The sequence below is a fragment of the Grampus griseus genome, assembly GCF_964374135.1.
Source record: "Grampus griseus genome assembly, chromosome: 9".
NCBI classification, from domain to species: Eukaryota; Metazoa; Chordata; class Mammalia; order Artiodactyla; family Delphinidae; genus Grampus; species Grampus griseus.
The window spans coordinates 3,659,279-3,684,963 of NC_139003.1; the positions used below are offsets into that span (position 1 = coordinate 3,659,279).

Sequence of the window (25,685 nt, forward strand, 5' to 3'; positions counted from 1 at the left end):
TTTGTACACGTTGCCCCCAGTGTTGAAAATTCCTTCCTCTTTCCATTCATCTCTGATGTCTGCCGTAGACTCGCCTTATCCATCAGGAGTCAAGTATCAGTTCTTTGCTGAAATTTCCCTGATGCTCCCCACCCTAAGGAAGAGTCCTGCTCTTTTTTCTGTGCTCCCACAGGACCTCACTCGAACTTGTAACAGAACACTGATCCCCTCTCTGGTGATGACTGGTCGCCCACCTCTCCCCTCCCCCACCCCTAGAGGCTGCAAGTGCCTTGTAGTCAGGGTGGCGATACATCTTCCCCCCCACCCCCGCCCCATACCAGCACCTAGAACTGTGCTGTACAATATGATAGCCACTAGCCACATGTGGCTATTTCAATTTTATATAATTAGAACTAACTAAAATTAAAACTTCCATTTCTCAGTCACACTAACCACATTTTAAGAACTCAGAAGTAACACACACCAGTGGCTACCATGTGGGACAGGGCAGCTACAGAACAGTTCTATCTCAGTTCCAATGAACCATGCTGTTCTAGAAAATACTGTCTGGTACACAGGATAGATGAGTTGGAATCAGGAAGAAAACAAAAGTGTACAGCAAAGCTTTAATGGGGACCATCTAAGTAAATCCAGAAACAAACCGTCAGCGTCCTCCTATCTATACTTGCCTAAGAGATATCCAAGTTCAAAACCGGTGGTTTCAACTTCTCACTCAGAATTGTTACAAGAAAAAAAATTGTAGTAAGTCTTAGGAAGATGCAAGTTCATACTCACAGGGCTTTCCACATTTGGAAATATTTATTTTCAGGGTTTCTAAACAACACTGGCTGTGCTACCACAGGAAGTTAGAAAAACTTCTTGATGAGAATTAGGAAAAATAACCTAATGATAAATAATCTTTATTAATGTCTGTGAAACTCCTTCCCAAGGTTTTGGGTCTGGCCTTGCAGATACTGCGTCTCTGTCACAGGGTGACCGCGGGGCCCCCTTCTGCTCTCTAGAAAAACAGGGCTGATGGCAGGGAGGGGGAGGGTGCATCGTAAACGTGGTTCCTGTCACTAATCAGCATGTACACTCAGGAGTTAGGTAAACCCTTTCCTTCTATGGGCTTGACTGTTTCTCATTTCACAATGAACGTAATGATCACCGAGGCTCCTTTCTACTTTAATACTTTATGATTTCTTGATACTAAACAGAAATCAATAGGACTCCCAAGGTTTGCATGGCTATTTTAGACTCCATGGGCGGATCGGCAGAGAAGTTGCAGGGCCACATCCATATCAAATTGATGGTTTCCTGTCCCTGCTCTCCCTTCATTCTACATCACTAATTAAATCCATCTTCAGAAAAGCGCTTCAGTGAATGTCCGCTAATTAAGAATCTCTGCCATGCCCTGCACTGCCAGGCGAGTTTACTTCCGCTTTGGGATGTAACATCATGATGGTTCCAGGTCCCAGCGCTCCACATGCCTTTTACTCTTTGGTTCCTGCCTCTTGTCCCCTCCTCTGGCCTCATCAGCTCTCGTGGACTCCTTCTCCAAGAGCTCACATCCACCCAAAGCAACACCTGATCTGCACACCTCTTTCTGACCTTGAGCATATATAATACTCTGAGTGAGGCAAAGGGACACGGAGATTGGAGGAAATGATCTTTTCCTTTTCTTTCAGTCTCTGATGATTGGCACTCTATCGTTCTGAGACTGCCACCTCCCTGAGCTCGTGGACCTCATGAAGATTGTTCCAGCCAATATGAATAATAACCACCTCCTTCACAGGGGTCCCAGGAAACAAACTCAAACAGCACTCCTGTTTCAAAAGCATTAGTGGTGGGCATTACTCATAGAAATACACATTCCCGGGCTTCCCTGGTGGCGCCGTGGTTGAGAGTCCGCCTGCCGATGCAGGGGACGCGGGTTCGTGCCCCGGTCCGGGAAGATCCCACATGCCGCGGAGCGGCTGGGCCCGTGAGCCATGGCCGCTGAGCCTGCGCGTCCGGAGCCTGTGCTCCGCAACGGGAGAGGCCACGACGGTGAGAGGCCTGCATACCGCCAAAAAAAAAAAAAAAAAAAAAAGAAATACACATTCCCAGTGAAGGCAGAACAGAAATGTCGCAGCCTGGGCAAATGATCACAAGGCTTATAATATCTGTGTTTCTTCTTTGCCGTCCTGGAAAACCAAATCACATAACCAGTGTAAATGGTGACAGTGAAGGGACACACTCGTAACAGAGGAAAGAAATGCATACATTTCATATCCTATTATTTCTTTACCTTTTTCCAATTCCCCCACGATATTGGGGTGGAAATTCGTACAGGCAATGAAGTGCTTGAGTTCTGAATTCCAGTCCCAACTTAGAAAGAAAATTTCACAACACCCTGAGCAAAGTTTTTTTTTTTTTTTAAACCTTCACTTCTCCTCTAAGAAACATGGTCAATACTACTCCTCAAATAAAAGTAGAAATTGACATAAATATCAGATTGTGGTGTAAAGGGGGACATCAAAATCAACTTCACCAAAATCTTCATCTCCAATCTGTTGCTATTTTCAAATACTAATTCCTCATCAATACATACATACATCAATACATATGTTGACCATGTAACTTACTGTCCACCACTGAGAATAAAAGGGAATGATATTAAAACTCAAGCCAGGACATTGGCATAAACCAGGACTGTCCTAAGCAAATTGGAATATATGGTCACCCCATCTATAAAGCACTTTTTTAAAACCCATAAACTGCTTTTTATTCTCATAATGCTAATAAATACTGATTCTTCTATTTTCTCCTGATACTCAACATCCCATGTTTCTGCTTTTAATTCCCCACGTTGCCTAGAAGCTTAATTTTTTTTTCCAGAAGTCTTCATCTTCACACAGACTCCAACAATGATACGCTGTAACCAAGCCTCAAGCAAAATATTAAGACTGAACCAAAGACCCAGATCCGTGTATTTCTTATCTCTCTAAAAATACATGAACTTCTTTTTTTAATTTAATTAATTTATTTTTTATACAGCGGGTTTTTATTAGTTACCTATTTTAAACATATCAGTGTATACATGTCAATCCCGATCCCCCAATTCATCACACACACACCTCCTCCACCACTTTCCCCCCTTGGTGTCCATACGTTTGTTCTCTACATCTGTGCCTCTATTTCTGCCTTGCAAACCGGTTCGTCTGTACCATTTTTCTAGATTCCACATATTTGCGTTAATATATGATATCTGTTTTTCGCTTTCTGACTTACTTCACTCTATATAACAGTCTCTAGATCCAACCACGTCTCTACAAATGACCCAATTTCGTTCCTTTTTATGGCTGAGTAATATTCCATTGTATATTTGTACCACATCTTCTTTATCCATTTGTCTGTCGATGGGCATTTAGGTTGCTTCCGTGACCTGGCCATTGTAAATAGTGTTGCAGTGAACATTGGGGTGCATGTGTCTTTTTGAACTGTGGTTTTCTCTGCGTATGTGCCCAGGAGTGGGCTTCCTGAGAACAGGAACTCTGGCACACGTGCCTTCCTGTATCCTTAGCTATACGAACCCCCCGAGGACTCACTGGATACTGTTTGCAGACCAAGGAGTCCAATCACCTCCCTTTCTTCATTCCTTCCTCATGGGAAATCAGATTATTTTATTTGTCATCTACCTCAGGAAAAGATATGAATCAGTGCTGAACAGATAGCTCTCTAGAGAAAATCATGACGGGAAAACAAAGTGGTATTCTTTCTATGCAGCAACTACACAAATTATACGATGATGATTATAGCATCCCGCAATAGAATAGAATATAATGCCAGAATTATGCATTCTTGATAAACATGTAACACTGAGCAAGCATATGAGACTGTCTAGATCTGGACAAATTCTACTAGGACAGCAAGAGATGCCACTGGTATCCACCAGTATCAGAGTTTTCAGACCTTTGAAATTATGTTTCTAGGGTCATAGGTTCAAATTTAATCATAATTATATCTGCATCCTTGTTTCATCAAAATGTAGGTTTTGAGCGCTGACTTTTATCCTCCAGGGATGACTTAGGACTATGAAAGAGTAGTCTCCCATGAATTAGGACCCACCAAAAGATATGACCACACCATGTTTCCGAATAGGGACCAGAGCCACACAAGGGTTACATCACCATGAATAGAACCCCACAGCTCGAATGCCACAGAACATGGCTGATCCAGAGATGATAGTTTGATGAGCTGAACTGGACGCAATTCAGTTTCTTTCATTCCCTACAGCCGTTTCATGATAGATCTTTGGAGAGTTAATTGATCATTTTTTGCCAAATCTCAAGGATATGAGATACAAGGTTTTATTTTTCCCTTGAAACATGGAGATACGGTCATCCACGTCTGAGAGAGACTTCACCAATGAAGCATAGATTTAGCAGCCTTTATGTATGAAAAACAACTTGAAATCCATTTTTTTCAATAAAAGTGTCAGGCTTAAGGTTCAACTAAACTGATGCATGCAAGTAATCTGGCAGGTCCTGACAATAAAACCTCCAAACAGGTAAGATATTCAGGTAACAGAGAGGCACAATTTATATTTGTTATTTGAATCCATTAAAAAATGTGCCTCTGGCCTAAACACTTAGAGATGTGTGTATGACAGAAAATGTAAGTGTCTTTCCTCTGATTATTAATAAAATGTACTGAGTTCCGACAGTCTCGCTGCAGTTCTGAATAAGTCATGAAAGCAGTCTCCAGATCTTTAGTTTATAATGAAAATAAAGCAAAGGGACCAAATGACTCTCTTTCTGAATCATTAGAATAAATACTTAATTAAGAAATATTGCTCTATTTCTTTGGGAATGGAATTCCCATCATGGAAGAGAGACTCCAGCTATAGTCATGTCAATTTTAAAAGTGATTCTTAGGGCAATGTGCAGAGATCAAATGTAACGGAGAATAATGAGGATCCAGTCTGCATCTGAAATAAAACTGAAAAGTCAGTCCTAGAAGCAAGGATGGGCCATGGGAGCTCAAGATTAGGCAGGCCAGGCATGGATATTTTTTCTTGTTGTTGGAAAGAGGTTCTCTGGAAAGTGCTATTTGCTAGATAGGCCCTGAGTCCCTCCTAAGTGACGGGACGTGGGATGAGGAACCCAGTCTGAGCGCTGCCAGCACACACACCAGCCACGTGGTCTTGGGCACGTTCTCACTGAGCTTCTGTTTCCTCGTGTGGCAAATGGAGACGGTAGAGCCCATCCCAAGAGCTTGGGAGGACCAACCAAACAGCTGCCTGTGAGAGGCTCAGCAGCCCGCCAGGTTCCCTGCGATGTCACTTAGTGGCACGGTTTGGTTTCTAGATCTGTTACAACTCAGAACGTTCATGAAACGCACAACGCATAAAACGCCTGGGTGAACAAGGTGCCCGCTGGACCAGAGCATACTCACAAAGCTGATGTGGAGGATGGGGGCCTGGGGCAATGACCGCGATGCTGGGATGACTCAGGTGGGGAGAAGGGAGACAAATGGGTTCTACTCGGTAGAAGCTGGAAGGGAAGGTCACACACTGGGATATCTGTGGTCAGAGGAAAAGACAAAGTCGAAGCTTAGTTCTGATAGGGACCAATGAAAAGTAAAGGAAAAAGGCAAACGGAAATACAGCCGGTACTCAGCTGTGCCTGCACTGAATGGGCGAGAAAGAGAGAACAATTCATAAGCAAAGAGAATTTTTAAAAATTGAAGTATAGTCGATTTACAATATTATATTAGTTTGAAGTGTACAACAGTCATTCAAAATTTTTAGATTACACTCCATTTAAAGTTATTATAAAATATTGACTATATTCCCTATTCTGGTCAATATATCTTCATACCTTATTTATTTTATATGTAGTAGTTTGTACCTCTTCATCTCCTTCCCCTATCTTGCCCCTCCCCCTTCCCTCTCTCCCCACTGATAACTACTAGGTTATTCTCTATTTCTGTCTGTTTCTGTTGTGTTATATTCGTTCAATTGTTTTATTCTTTTAGATTCTACATATAAGTGATAACATATGGTATTTGTCTTTTTCTGTCTGATTTATTTCACTAAGCATAATACCCTCCAGGTCTATACACATTCTTGTAAATGGCTAAATTTCATTCTTTTTTTATGGCTGAGTAGTATTCCATGAAAATAGAGTATTTTATCACACCATATACAAACATTAACTCAAAATGGATTAAAGACCTAAATGTAAGACCAGAAACCATAAAACTCCTGGATAAAAACATAGGCAGAACAGTCTTTGATGTAAATCGTAGCAATATTTTTTGGATCTGTCTCCTAAGGCAAAGGAAACAAAAGTAAAAATAAACAAATGGAACCTAATTAAACTTAAAAGCTTTTGCACAGCAAAGTAAACCATAAACAAAATGAAAAGACAACCTACTGAATGGGAGAAAATGTTTGCGAACGATATGACTGATATAGGGGTTAATATTCAAAATATATAAACAGCTCATACAAGTCAATATCAAAAAACAAACGACCCTATTAAAAAATGGACAGAAAACCTAAATAGACGTTGTTCCAAAGAAGACATACAGGTGGTCAACAGGCACATGAAAAGATGCTCAACGTTGGTAATCACCAGAGAAATGCACATCAAAGCCACAATGAGATACCACCTCACACCTGTCACTATCATCAAAAAGACGACAAACAACAAATGTTGGTGAGGGTGTGGAGAAAAGGGAGTCCTTGTGCACTGTTGGTGGGAATGTAAATGGATGCAGCCACTTGGGAAAACTGTATGGAGGTTCCTCAAAAAACTAAAAATAGAACCACTGTGTGATCCAGCAATTCCACTCTTAGGTATATATCTGAAGAAAACGAAAACACTAATTTGAAAAGACACGTGCACCACAACGTTCATAGCAGCGCTATTTACAGTTGTGAAGATATGGAAGCAACCTAAGTGCCTGTCAACAGATGAATGGATAAAAAAGAGGTAGTATATGTATATTATATATACACACACACACACACAATAGCAAACACGTTTTTATAAAGTATTTGAAACATAGTTAAACCAAGTAAAGAGGGACTGGGACGTTTAGGATAGGACTAGATAGCTTCCCAAACAACTGTCTGCACAAGTGGAAGGTAATTGTGGCTGGGAAGTTAAGCAGGAGTTGTTACAGGAAGCCTAACTTAATCCCTAGGATATCTACAAATAAGAAAGAATATGTCCCATTTCTTTCAGGGAACCCCACCCACTTAACCCTCCGTTCAAGACCCTGTCCTGTTTGAAGAAATCACACACTGTACTTAGTTTTTTCTCCTGTCTTCACTCTCCTCTTTACTATAAAAGGAATATATGAGGACGCATATATAAATGATGTGCACTTGTTTTACTAGAGTTTCTGTAAACTTTTCACCTGTAATTGTCTCACTCGTACCTCTCAGCAGCCTTCACCGATAGCAAACCCATCAAACTTTTGATCTAATGATCTCAAGTTGGTTTTATCGGTTCCAAACCTTAACTAGCTCAGATCCAAATATTACTCACTCAGTTATCAGCTAAAAAGGAAACTTTAGAACTGTTATGGAAATTCTACCCAAACTAAAGACAGCATGCCTCATGCCCTCCTCCCAATGGCCTATGGTTCACAGAAAAAGAAGAAAGGAGCTAACACTGAAATCTGTAAAAACGGCAGAGGCTCAAATGCTCGGAGACAAGTGTACTATTATTCTTGGAGTTTTCCCATCAAGAAAGATGATTCCATCCACTTATATGAGAGATGGCAAATGGGTCAATAAAACTTCACAGTTGGGGGACCAAAAGCAGCACGTGCCACAGAGAAGTTAGCTGATGATAAAAATGGACGTGGACCTTTTGAGTAGAGCTTGACAAAACCCTCTGTCACCAAGATCAGAGCTTGCCCCAAACGTGGGCCAAATGGCAAATGGCAGCTGGAACCCATACACGTGGAACCATCCAACAAACGCTCTTTCCATGGAGCCAACACTTCCTAGAGCAGTTTGGGCAGAAGAGCTTCCTTCCTTTCTTTCCTTTTAAAACAAACTATAGAGTTTTTGCTTCAGGCTAACTGTGCTGATTTAAAGAACTCTACATAAATTCCAAGAGAGTCTTTAACATTAGAACCATCTTGGAAAAGTGAGTCTGGGAAAGGAAGCGATATCCTTCCAGTTTATTGCCGTGCTTACAATAACCCTCCACGGATAAACTACTTTATCAACTTTTTCAAGATGTGTATGGAATGGCATTTTATTTGGCTTTGAATTTTCTTCATTATTCCATTTATTTTTCCCAGAACAGGGCCAACGGGCCCATTCTTCTCTGCAAGCAGGCTGGCTTCCACAATGAACTATAAACCGCAAGGTATGATCACAGTAATACCATCTCGGTTTATACGGTATGAACTTTTATACACATCACCTGATTTTAGTTTTGCACGGCTATTGAAACCAGGTTGACAACTTCACAGTTATGTGACACAGTACAGGCATTTGAAGTAAGCTTATTTAGCTAATGTGAGCGTGTTTTATGTTTCACACGTCTTGAAGAAAAAGGCTGTAATGTTTCCTGCCTATGAAAACCCTCTCAGCATTTGATCATTTTTTCTTCATAGTAGACATCCAATAAATGCTGCTATCTTCCTGAGTACACGTGGAATTAGGAAGTTTGTTAGAGTCTAGTATCTGTTCTATCCTATACTGCTATGGTTTCCTGAATCTACCCTAATTCCCCTGCCACAGCAACCTGAAGGTGGAGGTTAGGGTTCCTGGTGTTTGCAACCTTCCACGCAGCCTAATGCAGCTGAAAAATGAATTACTAAGCACGATGCTCTTCATGACACAGAATATCGCAGGTACAACCTTTTAGAACAAATGAAAACTGTCTTCCTTCTGTTGTTGACCTTTTTGCTGTGACAGTTTATTGTTAAAGTGTCAGAGCACGATGCGGGTGTGTGTAAGGAATGCAGATTTGGTCAGACCGTGTGGCTTCTGCCTGAAGAAGAAGAGCTGTGGGGAAAACCAGCTGCTGTGCTCTCCACAACTCCAATGCTTCTCCCTCCATAAACACACGCAACGCACGGTGTCATAATATACAGGAGCATTTGAAGTCTACTTCCTAACGGTTATGTAACCCGATTCAGTATGTGGAATCCTAGTACCTCTGTCCCGAGACAAGGTGACAGATCAGTAGATGGACATGTGACTTTGGCCAGAGACCTACCATGAACTTTTCCAGGCTGGGGATGGAGGGGATGGGAGTGCTCTCTTAGGGACGGAGCTAGGAGGTGTGGTGGTGGGAACTGCCGGCAGCCAGCCTCTCTGTACGAGGGAGAAGAGGCTTGATTTCTCAGTCCTCTGCAATTCCGTATCTTCAATCCTGGTGTCTTTACAATTAATACCCCTTTTGCTTAAAACAAACAAAAGTCCACAGGCCACTATCTGCAGGGGAGGGAAGAACAATGATTGAAACTCCCGTACCTGGCCATCTCCCACTTATAATCTTCCACAATCCCCAGTGAGCAGTGATAATGAAGTAACTGGGGAAAAAAACCAAAACACTTTACTGCTTCAAAGCCCTCTCCCAACCCCCTTCTCAGCTAGCTGAGGCTGCTGCCTTATCCTAGAGCCAGGATTCATCTTAAGGAGGGTAGAAAGGGACATAAGGAAAGCAAGGTTTGTAAAATTGTAACACATTTTCTTTGGTGAAAACTAACCCAGGCTACAAGTGTACATTCTATCAATACAGAGAACAATGTCTAGCACATAATCAAAACTTGCTATATTTAATATGCTTGTATTTCCTCTGGATCCGTTGTGTCCAGCAGTGTGCTTGACACCTAGTAGATGCCCAGTAAATACACCTATTGAATGAATCCTACCTTTTTCTCAGTTAGTTCTCAGTAAATATTTATATAGGAAGAAGACTACCTTTTCTGAAACTTTAGAAAATTACTACATTTGCCAATGTAAGTTCAAACAGAAACACGACAGTCTAATTTTCCTCTTCATGATAAGAGACCTTAGATACAGTTTCTATTACCTGGGGATGAGTCCTTCATTTTACTGTAGAATTGAAGATATTAGAGGATATGGGATAATTTCTATGAAACCAAATACAGTATAGAGCTGCTATGCAAAAGCTAGACACTAGACACACAAGGAAATTTGGCACTTAAAGGTGGCTAGTCTGACTTGAGATGTGCTGTGGGCGTAAACTACACACCCAACTTCAAAGACTTAGTATGTGGACATAAAAGAATGAAAAGATTTTGCTAATATTATTTTATATTGTTTTCATGTTGGAATAATAAAACTTGGGATTAAATAAAACATTATAAAGTTAATTCCATCTATTCCTTTTTAAGTTTTTAATGTGACTACCAAAAAGTTTTAAATTGTATATGTGGCTTGTGCTACATTTTTATCAGCACTGGTGTTCAAATGTTATACAAATATACAACAGCATTATTACTCTATTCTAGATATTAAAATTATACAGAGAGAAATCAGGAGTTTTATCTTTGTCTTTGGAAATAAAAATTTCACCTGATCTAGAGCAAAAACAATTTGAGGGCAAAAGGGTGATCGCTTTATTTTAATCCTTACATCAAAACAGTCTTTGGAATTTTACATGAAATAGATAATCATCAGGTACAATTTCTGTTTCAAAAAATCAGTGAGACTGTTGAGGAAATTCACGATGGCAAGTGCTCTAGAGAGACTGCATTTGGACAATCCTTGGGAGTTTCGACTATATTATTTCCTCGGACGTGACAGCCTCCTTCCCTATAGCTGCAAGACTTGGGAACCAAGTAAACATCAGCTGAGGGGATCAAAATGATGTCCATCCAAGCCAGAGGGGCAGTGGAGGACAGATGGACGGCAGGACAAACGTGCATGCATATGCTCCCATCTCCCACATCAGTGGCTGTAACTGCCAACAGAGAGGTAAGAAAGAACGTATCTCTGGCATGATCAACTGCACTCAAGCCATTTCTTTTTTCTCTAACATGTATGCCCCTGCATATGGCTGGGAACAAGTGGTACTGGATTGTTACTTAATCAGCCCGAGAAGAAATAAAATAATACCTCCTGTGAACAAAGGGACAGAAACACATCTCTCCATCCTCACCTTGCAGGTATAACTTACCTGCCAGTGAGTTCTAGTTTCGCTGCAGTGGGCCTCAACTGGGGCCACTTCAACCTGCTCAACAAAAATCAGTCAAGGGATTTATCTCTCCAATAAGTTTTATCAGTGTACAAATCATGTTCAAGGGCCTCAAGGGAGGCAATCCCTCGCTTTCTGGTCCAGTGGTCAGGAGATCGAGGTGGGCGGGGGTGCTGGCAGAGATGTAAGGAGTACAGGACAGAGTGTGGCTGATAAGCATGTAATTGATTTGGGGCTTAAGAATCCCCCCAAATCTCTCTCATTATCTTTAAATTCATTACACCTCTTTACGGGATAATATTAGAAAATAACTGACATTCCCAAACGTGGAAAGGGAGGATGAATATTGAGTCCTACATCATTTAAAATCTCTCACACTTTTCTAAACAAAACTATGTAATACACAGTCTCTGTGAATATTTTCAAATCAAACAAACATGTGATTTGAAGCTAGAACTGAGGATTCTCCAACAAAGGCACATTCATAGAGTTTTTCTCTGTGTACTCCTAAAATTCAAGCCATTGAATCAGCTCAGAAGCTTCTACAGAATTAAAAGGTATTATAAGTTCTTTTTCACATAATTAAGATGAGTGAAAAATGCACATAAATTTAGTATTTCCTCTCCTTGGTATTCATCTGATGAGAATATTTTCTTCAAGCTTCACAAACGGCACAAGCCAGCCTTTTGGTGCACAGCGATCTTTATTTTCTTTAGTATTTTTCTTGAATTCAATTACTGTCTGTTACTTTAAGTATGATTTCCTCATTCACGCAATGACAACACAATTACATAAATCTAAAATTTTCAACAGGGATGTTACAGCACAGAAGTAAACTAATAAAAAATTCTAATCTTATACCCATTCATTACAAGGACCCATAATTCTTCAGAAACCAAGTCCAGTACTCTTAAAACCTGGCTACACCATAAGATTTTAATAACTTTAAAATACAGAGTCGATTTTGCAGGCAAAGTTGCGTACATTAGCCGCTAACATCTCCATGTTCATAGCAGCATCACTACGGAACCAAATTGGATAAACAACTAAGTTGCAAATACATTTCTGACAACGAAAAAACCACAACTAAGTTTCAAGTACCCTAACATAACTATTCAAGCCACACCCACACACCTAAGTGAATTTAATAGAGCCAAAGACTGCAGGTTAACTGCTTCAAGGGCAACTTACTATCTATGCAATTTCAAGCACGAGAGCCGTTAAGGAAACGTAGACTACTTCATTCAATGCAGCAAACACATTTATGTGAAGTAAACCTTTGCGTCCGTTTGGTTACGTCTTCCTACAGCCAGACTGTTTGGGCCGTGCAGACAGTAAAAACCTGGACCCAGATCACATCACGCCATCATGTTTCTACTCCTTTACATGGTGTGATAACGTAACCACCACACTGACAGTATTTGCAGCTATTACCTGTCTAGCATTTGCTCAGCATAGAAACTGAGGTCACCCAAAGAGTCCGATGCCGCCGAGCTGGTGACAGAACTGAATTTAAACTCAAACCCAAAGCTGGTACCCCTTCTCCTAAACCATCCCTGCCTCGCCACCCTGGCTCTATAAACCACAGCCTCACTGTTTCATTTCTTTCTTCTTAAGAAAGCATCGCATCCTGTTACTCATGCCGGAAATCACTCTTGCACCTCTCCTGCCTCATGAAAAAGTTAAACAAAGTTGGCAATCACACCTCGCAGAGGGCAAATAGGGCGAACGTTCCAGACCTTCTCTTCTTGTTCATGTCGATCCACTTCCTTTCTTTCCTTTTCCCTGAAAGCACTTTTCCCAGCTGGTTTCAGAGGACCAGCTCAAATGTCCAAGTCAACTCTCTCTGCCTCTGGGGGAAGATGGTTCAGTTTGGATCTTATCATCCTTTCAATTCAGCAAATCGCTTCCATGGAGGAGAAAGACTCGGTGCTTCAACAACAGCAAAGGGCTTTGGGGATGCGCACTGTCCATTTTTCCACCAGTCGCCTTTTCTCACCAGTTGGTTTTCTTATTTATCTACCCAGTTGGTAAATGAGAGAACATTTAAAAGGGCTTTGGGGATGCACACTGTCCATTTTTCCACCATCGCCTTTTCTCACCAGTTGGTTTTCTTGTTTATCTACCCAGTTGGTAAATGAGAGAACATTTACTTACGTTACAGATATGAGTCACGCAAGACTGAATGTCCATGCCTGGTCTGTAACTGTGGCAAAGAGTTGATGCTTCTGTGGTGGAGAAACGGCTTCAGGCAGGTCTGGTGGAGGTGGGATTTGGGAAAAGGAAACGTGGCAGTGACACTTCAAACACCAGGAACAGCAAGGTGAGCTGGTCGTTCAGGGGGCTGGATTTTATTTTGCCCTAGGGCTCCAAAAATTTAATCTATTTGTTGAATGAATCAAAACCACAGACCTCTGAACTCTGAGCCATTCACTGCAGGGGCTTTAGAGAGGGCGATACCCTTCACTCCTTCACTGATTTCTTTTGCACACACGTTCATAGGATGGGCATGGTGCGTGGTGTTGGAGATACGTAAGGAACAGGGCATGTTTTGTGTCTGTCAGAGGCTCACAGCTGTGTGTCAGGGAAGGTGTAACAGGTTTCACATTAGAGTCTTGAGACCTTCAAGCAGAAGGGCCCTTCATCAAACTTGCCCCTATTGGAGGCCGACGGGCATCGTGTTTGTCCTGGTGATGAGAAGACGGCCAGCAAGTCACCCGTGACCTGCAGAGCACGGGCTGACCCTCAGCTAAAGCTGCCGTCCAGGGATCCATAGACCCCACAGTTTTGCCTGTTAGAGTAACCCAGAAAATAAAAAGATCAAATCATATCCCTTCTTCTAACAGTTCTTCCATTTAACAGTTCCTCAAATACGAATTAAAGACATACTTTAGGTCTCCAGCTATACAATTGCCTTTCTTTAAACTTTCTTCACCCACATGGCTCACAGGTCCTTCATCGACCACTTTCAGGGTGTCATAGCCACTTCTTCCTGACTCCTCGGCCTAGCCGCACTCCCTCCTATGTGCAGTGAGGATCTCCACTGTGCCCAGCACTGCACCCAGATGTGACAGCCACCTAGTCAATATCTGCACAAGGTTTGGGCAGTGAGCACATTTCTATCCATATATCTTAAGAAGATGCTAGGAGGAAATACAGCTCAGAGAGGTTACGTAAATCACCAAAATCACACAGCTGACAAATTCAGGACACAAGCCACATTAAGGGAACAGAGATACTCAACTTGGAGTCTACAGACAGACATGAGGGCTTCTGCAAGCCTCAGGTAATCAAGAGATTATAGTACTTTTTCTGGTGAGCAGATCTATGGCTTTCATCAGACCCTCAAAGGGGATCTGTAATCCAAGGGTCGTGATCAACGCACTGTTGGTTCAGTTCAAGCTTGTGAACTGATAAAATTTCCAGATGTTTCAACATCAGAACTCCTGCTGTGCTGAGTACCTGGTGTGTCCAGGTGCTTTGCTGGGAATTCTCTTTCTTTGACTTTCGTCTCCCCACACCTGTTGTATAACTACTACCTTCGAAGCTATTCAAGTGTAAGGTGAGACTGAAAATTACCTACTGCCTACTTTCAAAGCAAGCAGAATTTATTAATTGTTGCTTACTTTTAAAAGTTGGGGAGGAAAACATTTGTTATATCCTCATTTTTTCCCTAGTTTCAAAAGCAACTCATTAAATAACTAATTAAAAATGAAAAGTTGCCATGAAAAACCTAATGCCTCCAGGGACGGTGCAATAAAAAGAAGAAACAACTCTGTCTCTCACAGGACATGAAGACAAAGAATGGCAGTAAACCCCCTGCTGCCCTAAGTACATACCTTTTCTCAACTGATCTGCAGACAAGGATTTTTTAATGCATCTACAATACTAAATTCTTTTATTTCCTTTGCAGTTTCCAGCCAATATCAGTTTTTGTGTTAATTTTTATTATATATATATTTTTTACCACGTGTCACCCGGAATTGCTTGATTTGGAGCAAAAAATAAGGATTTGTGTTCTGAATCTGCAACTTGTTGGCTGTGTGATTTCGGTAATTTACTTAACCTCTCTGAGCCTTATTTCCCCCTGTGTAAAATCCTACTGCTGAATTAGGCATCTGGTTTGTAAGCTGTACTCCAGGTTGCTCCGGAGCTCTGATGACATGTCCCAGGGTCACTAGGGCAGTGCTTTCACCTCTTCTACATGTTGGATTTGGCTTATTTTCTTTGGGGAATAGGTTTCTGTTACTAAAACAAAAGTCCAAAAATCACTGGGCAAGATGGTCTATAAAATGCCTTAAAAGTCAAAATTCTATGATTTCACAGAACAATCCCTCTTGGAATAGACACACAAGCCCTCACCAAATGCTGAAAATCAGGGCTTCCCTGGTGGCGCAGTGGTTGAGAGTACGCCTGCTGCTGCAGGGGACACGGGTTCGTGTCCCGGTCCGGGAAGATCCCACGTGCTGCGGAGCGGCTGGGCCCGTGAGCCATGGCCGCTGAGCCTGCGCGTCCGGAGCCTGTGCTCCGCAAGGGGAGAGGCCACAGCGGTGAGAGGCCCACGTACCGCAAAAAAAAAAAAAATGCTGAAAATCAGAAGATCCATTCAAATATCATTGTTACGCCAAGAAAGTAAGTACTCATTCAACAGCACGTTGAAATCTCAGTTTTAAGAACAGTATTCTGTGCTTAACAAATGCTTTCCTCACAGCAAGGGTGGGATGGGCATTATCTCCAGATGAGGAATCAGACCAGATTTGCCCAAGGTCCCTCAGCTAGGAGGGGGAAGAGCTGCGATCAGAAGTCAGCGATTTCCAGGCCAAGGCACACATGTTCTCCCAGCTCCTGGCAAACAGGGCTATCGGCAAGGTCACGGTGAAGGGGCCACCCCCCATCCCCCCATCCCGTCCTTGTAACGAGCAGATAACATTCACGAAATGCATTAAGGGAGCTTTGAGGCGTTAAGGCTTTATGAGTTTTGAAGGCACAATAGTTTTTACCTGCTGAAGTTCTCTCACTGGTTAATCTCCTTCTCTGACTGGGCACCACATGACTTGGTACTGGAGGAATGGAGGGTTTATTTTGCTTTTCAAAATCAGAGCAAGAAATTCTAATTGTCCTGAGTCCTAAAAATGTCTCAGTCTACTTTAAGGAATATGACATCTACCTATCTCTCCATCTATACACACACACACGTGTGTGTGTGTGTGTGTGTGTGTGTGTGTGTGTGTACCATAAGGCCTTAAAACACCTTGTTGCTTCTAAGTGAACTTGAATTTTATTGGGACATCACACACCCCTTTAGCTCTCTGAAAACCAGAATCTTGCTGTGCCCTTTCCAGTCTATCAAGACACGCCTAGATGACATGACCCCCCCTCACCAACCAAGTATAATTTTATGTCCAAGTCACCCTTCCAGTTTCATATATTCCCCCCAAATCCGGTTTTTTAAGCAGGGTTCTGTCGTGTTAAGTTCAGGTTTCTTCCCTTCGTTCCAGAACCTGACTAACCCTTCACTGCTTCCCGTCCTTTCCAGACCACTGTGGCTTTAAAACCACCTCACGTAAGCGTGTCCTGTCTCCCCAAACCACCTCCATGCCCCACAGAACATTCCACCTCCCCAGGCGGACTGCTCAGCCGACCCTCAGGCTCTGATGGTACAGCCAAGAATCCCTCTGCTCTCCTGACCTCCAGCTGCTGCATCCAGGTGCCCTTTCCTCCTCCTCTGCCTGTGCTCCGACTGCAGAGGCTATCATACTAAGTGAAGTCAGGCAGAGAAAGACAAATACCCTAGGATATCACTTATATGTGGAATCTCAAATACGATGCAAATGAACTTACCTAAGAAGCAGGCTCACAGACGTAGAGAACAGACTTGTGGCTGCCAAGAGGGAGGGGGGTGGGAGAGGGATCGAGTGGGAGATTGGGGTTATCAGATATAAGCTACTATATACAGAACGGATAAACAACAAGGTCCTACTGTAGAGCACAGGGAACTATATTCAGTATCCTATGATAAACCACAATGGAAAAGAATATTAAAAAAGAATGTATACATATGTATAACTGAACCACTTTGCCGTACAGCAGAAATTAACACAACATTGTAAATCAACTACACTTCAATTTAAGAAAATAAAAAAATACAAATCTTCCTCTGATCCAACAGCTGTCTAATAAGTGGATGGGGTATTAGGCAGCTGTTAAAATTTAAAAAGATGTTTACTTGCCTCTCCCATCCAGGGATCCAATTTAAGAGACATAGTCAGTGTCATAATTTTAGAATTCCCTGCATGAACACTGTCACAACCTCAAATACTCTAACAAGAAAAATACAAATCTCCTCTTTAAAATAGAGAAGTAAAATTCTTTCATTAATTTTAACACACACATCACCACCATTCAAGGACATCTCTGTTGTATATTTCTAAGAGAAAAAAAAGGGGATACACTTCAGATTCTTTGGGTTGATGACCATCTTGCACTGGGTAAACTAAAGGGTGGACTCTATCCTTCCAAGGACACGGATGCCCATTATCTTCAAGAGGAATCACGTGAGCGTGTCAGCAGACAGATTTTGACCTCTGAAAGTGTTTTGAAAGAGCTCTCCCGCCCCAGACCACGCTGGTGCCTTTGGGTCCCTCATCTCCACCTCCACATGGGCGCACACACACATTTTTGAAAAGCATGTGTTCCAAACTAACGACTTAACAGCTTGAGAAGACGCTCAGCGTCTCGTGCAGTTTCCGAGGGGGAAAACAGTTTTTCCTGAGATCTAGCAGGAGAAGATAAATCTCTCTAAAAATTGATCAGATACTAGTAAGGGAATAATATATACACTGTCATAGAAAATTCTATTATCAAGACTTTATTCTATCACTGATGTGTTTGTAAAGTTGCTGGTGGAGGGCTGCATTCCAGATTCCAGCCACCGCCGGTAAAAACAGACAGGCACCACTATGGATGCGGGCCAATGGCACTGACTCAATGTCTGTGCTTACGGCCATTCTCCCCAAGAAGCGATTGCTGCAAATTTCAATTCTATTACCATAAAATCCTCCTGGAATTGGAAGCTGAACACAGCAGCAGTATCTGCTATCTGGTCCTTGTCTGATGATGCAGGACCTACTCCAATATAAATGCAGAATTCACAGCACTGATAAGATGCACACAACCCGACAGTGGTCTAAGGGGTGCCAAGACGGTCCTCACCATGACCTGTCCTTAATTTTCCATGAATGGTTGTGACTAAACACCATATTTTTTCTTGCATCAACTCTGCCATAACTTTGTGCCAGAAATTTCAACCATTAATAATTCAATTCAGTTTCACCACCAACAGCTATTATTAAATTTTTTTAATTCTTATTTTATTTGGAGTGTAGTCGATTCACAATGTTGTGTTCGTTTCGGGTGTACAGCAAAGTGATTCCGTTATACATATACATGTATCTATTCTTTTTCAAATGCTTTTCCCATTTAGGTTATTACAGAATAAAGAGCAGAGTTCCCTGTGCTATACAGTAGGTCTCTGTTGGTTATCTATTTTAAATATCCACACTGCTATTGTTAAAATTACCAACTTTATACGTTTTTCGGTGATTGCATTTGTCTCAGGCATTTAGCGAGGCCAGGTGGAATACAGCACATGTGCAGGTTTGATAAAAAGAGTCGGCTATATTGGTACTCTATAGGTACCAGAGGCGATTAAAGAGCCTATCGGGGGCACGACAGTAAAGAGGTCTGAAAAGTAAATGGCAGATGGGGGAGGAGGACAGAGAAGAAACTTCGTGGACTTAATCACTTTCCCTGGGCTATTTTTAAAAATCTTTTCCACCCCCTCACCCCCTCCTCTCTTTCATTTATTTCCCCACTTTGAGAAACACAGGGTACTAGGTCAGGAAGGACCTGGGAATGTCAGTCTCATGAAGAATTACAATAAACGGGAGTTAGGCCGAAATTCCACCCAGTCCCACGGTTATCTCCTCCCATGCTTTTAAGGCCACAAGGTTTCCAAACCCAAATTCGAAATAAAAACATTTTAGTACATTCCGGGTTTCCAAACGATGCCTGAAACAAGAATATACACCTTCCACTTGTCTGATATTTTAATTTTATTATTATTATTATTATTTGCGGTACACGGGCCTCTCACTGTTGTGGCCTCTCCTGTTGCGGAGCACAGGCTCCGGACGCGCAGGCTCAGCGGCCATGGCTCACGGGCCCAGCCGCTCCGCGGCATGTGGGATCTTCCTGGACCGGGGCACGATCCCGCGTCCTCCGCATCGGCAGGCGGACTCTCAACCACTGCGCCACCAGGGAAGCCCTGTCTGATATTTTCAAACCACCCTTGATCTTTAAAAGCGTCTAGAGATTTGCTTCTTCCTCCAATTATATTCTTGTCCTCAATTTTCAGGACTCGATCATCAGACTCATTCTGTCTTCTCTTTCTCAGTGAGAGAGGGTGAAAGATGTCTACTGCAAAACCAAAAGCGAATCAGTTAATGCCGAACACAGGCACGGCTCATTTGCCTAAGAGATAATGAAGCCACGATTCCCAACGAGCCGGAAACGTGGTGACTGTTCTTTCCTGCAAGAGGTTAGCGTCTTGGCATTTTTCACAGGCCTGCCAGAGCTGAAGCTGTTTTGCTGAAGGTCAATGGAAAGCATTCTCCAACCCTCTAAGTCCCCCAGGTTTTCTCTGTGGAGCACTGTAAGGTCCGGCCGAAGCTTTCCGTGGCAACTCCAGGACGGAAGATGAAGGGCAGGACCAAGTTCAGTGGAATGTCAGTACAACACAATGAAATGTGCTCCATGCAGAGAGGAAGCATTTTTTCAGAAAGAAAAGTCAGCTGCTTTCCATTTGTTTTGAATCTGAGCTGTGGATACAGCCGGTCTGGGGTTGCTGGGGCTTTCGTTTAGTCCCTTAAGTGACCAGAACACTCCTAGAGCTCATCCATGAATCTGGTAAGGTTGCAGGCTACAAAATTAACGCACAGAGATCTGTTGCATTTCTGTACGCTGACAATGAAAGATCAGAAAAAGAAATTAAGGGAACTCTCCCATTTACCATCGCATCAAAGAGAATAAAATACCTTAGGAATAAACCTACCTAAGGAGGCAAAAGACCTGTACCCCAAAAACTATAAGACGCTGATGAAAGAAATCGAAGATGACACAAACAGATGGAGAGATGTATCACGTTCTTGGATTGGAAGAATCAATATTGTTAAGATAACTATACAACCCATGGCAATCTACAGATTCAGTGCAATCCCTATCAAGTTACCAATGGCATTTTTCACAGAACTAGAACAAAAAAAACTTATATTTGTATGCAAACACAAAAGACCCCGAATAGCCAAAGCAATCTTGAGAAAGAAAAATGGAGCTGGTGGAATCAGGCTCCCTGACTTCAAGACTACACTACAAACCTACAGTAATCCAAACAGTATGGTACTGGCACGAAAACAGAAATATAGATCAATGGAACAGGATAGAAAGCCCAGAAATTAACCTATGCACCTGTGGTCGATTAATCTACCACAAAGGAGGCCAGATTATACACTGGAGAAAAGACAGTCTCTTCAATAAGTGGTGCTGGAAAAACTGGACAGCTACATGTAAAAGAATGAAATTAGAACATTCTCTAACACTATTTACAAAAATAAACTCAAAGTGGATTAAAGACCTAAATGTAAGACCAGATATTATAAAGCTCAGAGAGAAACATAGGCAAGAACACTCTTTGACATAAATTGCAGCAATATCTTTTTGAGCTTCTTTTAATATAGCATGTAACTTGCATCCTAGAATACTGGGAACTACCTGTAGACACCAGAGCACACAGATCATGGCTTCAGGCTAGTGTCTGCCTCATTGCTATATTCTTCTCTCTGGTGATGAGACTAAACATCCCTCCTCTGAGAAAAGCACCACACCAGCCCGCCTTTCCTCTCCTCAGAGATGTCACACTGCTTTTGCCCTGGTCCCTCAGCTCCAGGAGCCACCCTGGCAAACCCAGGCACTAAGCTTTCGTTCTGAACCTGCTCTTGCTAGGATACCCAGGGCTTCTGAGTTCTCCCCCCAAATCCTTCACACATCAACCCATTTTGCAGCCAAAGTGCTTCTCTCTTTCTCCCTGCTCTGGAAGTTCACAAGTCCTAGAGGTATTTTGAGACAATCTTAAGAACCTGGCATCCCTATTCTTTGTCCAGTTCCTTCAAGTTCTCTTTTCATCCAGAGAGTCTTAGATAAGTCAGTTCATGGGCAGAACAGAATTTGATTTACACTAGTACAATGACTGCAGCCACTGCCACTTTTTGAGTCATAAAAGGACCACCTCTCTATACGTCATGTTTGCACTTCCTCATTCTGAATCTTGTTTCTCTGGTTCTTCTTCTTCTTCCTCTTCCTCACCCTCCCCTTCCCCCTTTCCTCCTCCTCTTCCCCTCTTCCCCTTTTCCTTCTTTTGGTAAGATTCCCTTACCATAGTTACATAAAAAATTTAACTCTCATGACTGTCCAAGCCAGATCCTCTGTTTCCGTATCTAATTTTACTACTGAAAGAAGCAACAGGATCTCGTGCAAAGAGTACTGGACAAGGAATGTCAGAAGTCATCACCTATGTACCCTTGGGAAGGCCTACCCTCTTTCAGAAGCCTCAGCTCCATGCATTTTCATGTTTACTTTAGAGCTGTTCGTAAAATTCTCTTCACGTCAGAAAACTCTTCTGTAATGGCATTATCATTATGAAGTTAATTATCAGATTAATAACTATCAGATAAATAATTTAACATATCAGTCAACACTAGGTCCTGAGGCCCATCATTTAATAGGAGAAAAGACACATTGGGGCTGTATATTAGGACTTGTGCAGATCAGAGAAAACTGAGAAGCAACAAAAGATAATCGTTACATCTAGTAGGACTATCAGACCCACTGGTTTTCAGATTGAGGGAAGTTACAGAGGTGACTAAACTTAACATACAGCAAAAGATATAAGTTAGCCCACAGAACACAGAATATTTCTATATGAAAAGAGACTTTCTTGAAGATCTTTAAAGAAAAGGCATATTCTCATTTATTTGTGAGACTCCTGAGCGAAAGAGGGTAGAACAGATCACGTGATGCACTTTTCCAACTCTGTGATGCATGAGGCCTGCCTCTGTGTGTGTATGTGTGTGTGTGTGTGTGTGTGTGTGTGTGTGTGTATGTACATATCCACATACACACAGATACAGAATCTGCCACTCATCCCTGCTCAATATTTGAGAAACAATGTGCCATGGCTGACTGGAAACATGGAGAATGAAGCCTTCTTTCTCCTCTGCCTCTTAACAGCATCGCTGATGACCACTTTTCAATTTTAAGTCATTTGAAATGAGTACAGTATAGTTTAAAATACATGTGTTTTTACTTATTTTTAAGGGGAAAAAATCCCTCAATTTGGTTCTCTAAGGAAGGATCTAGTCTGTTTGCAAGAACACACTAAATTTAAACCGAATTGGCCTCAGCTGTTTCTACTTCACCTCCGAGGCTGACCTCTGGGCACATGGTGCAGCGGGGTGCCGGCCAGGGCGGATTCTGTTCTCACCGACAAGCCTCTGTAACATCTGATTGGCTTCAGAGCCAAAGGACGGATTTAATTCCTTCAGCTTAAAAAATATATTGTTTCCAAACCTCTCTGGGCTTTCATACTTCATTTAAAAATAATTTTTAGCATCTCCAAAGAGAAGGAGAAACAGTCTTCTAGAAGTCTATTCTCCACTTTATTCCAACATGTTCATACAGTACCCTTAAGAAAAACAACTCTTTCCACATATTCATCTATTCTCAGTACATTTTTAGAAAACAAGTTGGAAAAATTTGGCAATCTCTAATTAATAGGTAAAGTCAATTGGTTTTATGTCATTTCCTAGACTTTTTTCATTAATCTGCAGTAATCCTCGGCATACAAAAGTTATTTCCAGCTGCCACCCACGTGCCTTGGTTCCCAACTACCAAGGCAGATGAGAAACTGCACCGTGCCTGTGTTAGCCTGCTAAGAACTAAGTGGTCGTCTACTGCAAAACCACCAAAATTTTTGACAGTTGGAAATACGTATCATGCTACAGTAAATCCAAGTCCTCGGTAATGCTAAGGGTTTCAACCAAGACATGAGGCTTGGTGATTTGAAGGCAGCCACGAAGCTGGTTAGTACAAGCAAATGATCCCCAACCTAACAACCAAACCAAGCCACAAACCAGCATCTATCTCTTTCTCCTACAAAAACGTGGAGCAGATTCCTCCCAGCCTGGATAAGGGGCCATCCCCTGCGTTAATAACAAGGAAAAAACTGATACGAAGAATTAAAAGATTCATTAAGAGCTTTGTAGCCTGAGCACATAAATAGTTTAAATATCTTTTGAAAACTGACAATGGAAGAAGATAGTCTTCATGAACTAAATATTCCATTTCCCTCTTTGTGTTTAGAGCAGTTACAATTTTAGCCAATGTCCCCTAAAGGTATATTTATGTTCGATGTGAGACCTCTGCCCTCCAGCCCAGTTTGCTTCTCCTCCTCTAGCCCTGCTGTCGACCTTCTCTTTATTGGACTGTGGGCTGCTCTGTGCATTCCTCAGGGTCAAGATGATGTCACTCTGAGAAGAGAGGAGAGGGCCCTCCCAAGTGCCTGGGAGGGGACTGCTTCTTCTAGACGCCCTACCTGCTACCCGAATCCACAGCCACCTCTGGTTCTCAGGTTATGCCAGCTGAAGTCTTCCATGATTCCAGCACGTTCAAGTATAAGGGATTAACCATGATCAAAAAGTATAAAATCAAACAAGAGCTTACACCTCCTCCAACACCCACACCCTAGTTAGCTATTTCCCGTATGCTGGCATGTGAGGGTATCAGGCAAGATGAGAGCAAAACTGAACAGAAGCCATGGACCTTCTTCTACATAACATAGCCTGGGCTTCTGAGTGCCCGCACTTGGGTTTAGACCTATGAACAGCAAGGTCGTCTCTCCATAATTATTGTCCCATGGTCCGAGATGCTACCTAAGCCCTTGCTGGAGCCTGTAAGCCCAGGCCATGTTTATTTTATAGCTAGTGAGGAGGAGATCTGTAATAAAAGGAAGCCCAGTCAGTCACAGATGTTAATTCAGGGTGGACCTATTTCTTTACTGAACAAATATCCTGGAAGAGAAGGGCCTGGCTTGCCTCTTGCGAACCTCTGCGTTCATGCTACACCGAGCATTAACCCTCATACAAGCTCGCCCACTGCATACAAGAATTCCTAGATTTCCATATTTACAAAATCTCCTTCCCGGAAGAAATCAAACTGTACTTAAGTTCTTTAGATGATGAGGATGATGATGCAACTAATAAGATGGTCTCATTTTTAATGGAAAAATGGGATTTGAGGAAATGACCACAAGTACGCAGCTTGCAGTAAATACAGATCGGAAGTTGTCTTCACAAGGTCTCTGAAGAGTTGATGACGGGCTGGTCGCAGTGTCCCCAAGGAGGCTCTTTGCCTTCCTGAGCTTTAGACGGATCCCCTTTCTTCGCCCCAATCCTAGCAAGTGAAAGCTAACACCCCTAAAATAAACAGGGAAAATCAGCTCCGCTGTTGGTTTACCAAGCCTGAGCGAGCTGCTTTGATAATCTACTGGTGTCTCCCAGGATCTGTTTTAACGATCTGCCAGAGGAGAACTAAGCAGTGATTAAAAGATAAGAACCTTCAAGATCTTTTGAGAAGGGAATTACAATATAACAGATTGCTGGTTCCCCTTTACTTCCTGAGCCTCTGCAGATGCTGGGCCTCTTCAGGGCAGGGTGAGCCGTGGTGGTCCGCTGCTAGATGGGGACACCAATGCAGTCCTGAACACCTGTGTCAGCCCTTTAAGACCCGCTACTTCTCAGCTGAGGCCCCTCTTGATCCTAACTGTGCCTCCGCTGGCTTTTCTGGCTGGGAGAGTCTGAATTCTCTAAATGCCAGGATGAACAGCAGAGATTTGTTAGTACCTTCAGAGATACTGGGGAAAAAGCAGGAAAAAGAGACACAGGTATCCAGAAAGAGTCCTTTAAACAGAGCTCATATGTCTTCTTTTGACTTGTGTTAGAACCAAAGCAAAGTCCTGCTGGAGAGTCAGAATAAGCTGAATTATCTGGGGGGAGGGGGGTTGGCACTAGCCACTTCCTCCATCACCCCCTCCCCACCCCCAGATTACAAAGTATTATAGTTGGCAACCTTCACAACTGACATGCTAAATTTGGCAACTCTGAGAGTGGCCTTTGTCCTCAGGTCCCTACACATCAAGTTTACCTCTCCAGATGTCCCCTGGGCGCATGCATTATTGATGGACCAGGGATCGCTCAAAAACAGAAGCGGGGGAGAGGAGAGAGGCAGCCCCCAGCGCACACGCTCGGCACTTTATCTCAGGGGCCAGCTCCGTGGCTCAGGGGGCTACAGTGGTGCAAATACAAAATCATTCAAGAGGCACAATCTCCCCCGACTCCCTCACACGCACACGCA

The 25,685-nt window shown here is 42.5% G+C and overlaps 1 protein-coding gene across 5 annotated transcripts in view; it reads right to left on the reverse strand.

Annotated features, from left to right (window-relative positions):
• The window catches only part of DPP6 (dipeptidyl peptidase like 6), a gene marked incomplete at both ends in the record, with an annotated part of 1,026,243 nt that overhangs the window by 518,872 nt on the left and 481,686 nt on the right, over positions 1 to 25,685 (reverse strand). The gene's annotated exons all lie outside the window — the stretch shown is intronic.